This window comes from Penaeus monodon, chromosome 21 (genome assembly GCF_015228065.2).
Source record: "Penaeus monodon isolate SGIC_2016 chromosome 21, NSTDA_Pmon_1, whole genome shotgun sequence".
Classification (NCBI taxonomy): Eukaryota; Metazoa; Arthropoda; class Malacostraca; order Decapoda; family Penaeidae; genus Penaeus; species Penaeus monodon.
In genome coordinates, this window is record NC_051406.1 from 18,890,719 (window position 1) to 18,890,964 (window position 246).

The 246-nt window shown below is 41.5% G+C and overlaps 1 protein-coding gene across 1 annotated transcript in view; it reads right to left on the bottom strand.

Moving 5' to 3' along the window:
- LOC119586591 (serine protease inhibitor 88Ea-like) overlaps positions 1 to 246 on the bottom strand; it is an 11,480-nt gene that overhangs the window by 6,636 nt on the left and 4,598 nt on the right. The window lies entirely within an intron of this gene.

Consider the following 246-nt stretch of genomic DNA (forward strand, 5'->3'; position numbering starts at 1 on the left):
TTCTTCGTATTCCTTATTTCCTGAAACAGCAACCAGACGTCACCAGCGCATGACGTCTAAGGGAAAATAATCAACCCAAGACACAGAACCGGACATTCCCCATGTAACGGGAGTGGTCAGTGGACTCCCGTACAGTACACTTTAAATAGCGCTCTTTAAATCCTGCTGTCCTATTAATCGTTACCTCACACAGCATTATGCGAACACGAATTAGAATTCTTTATTAAAACTGAACACTAATATATC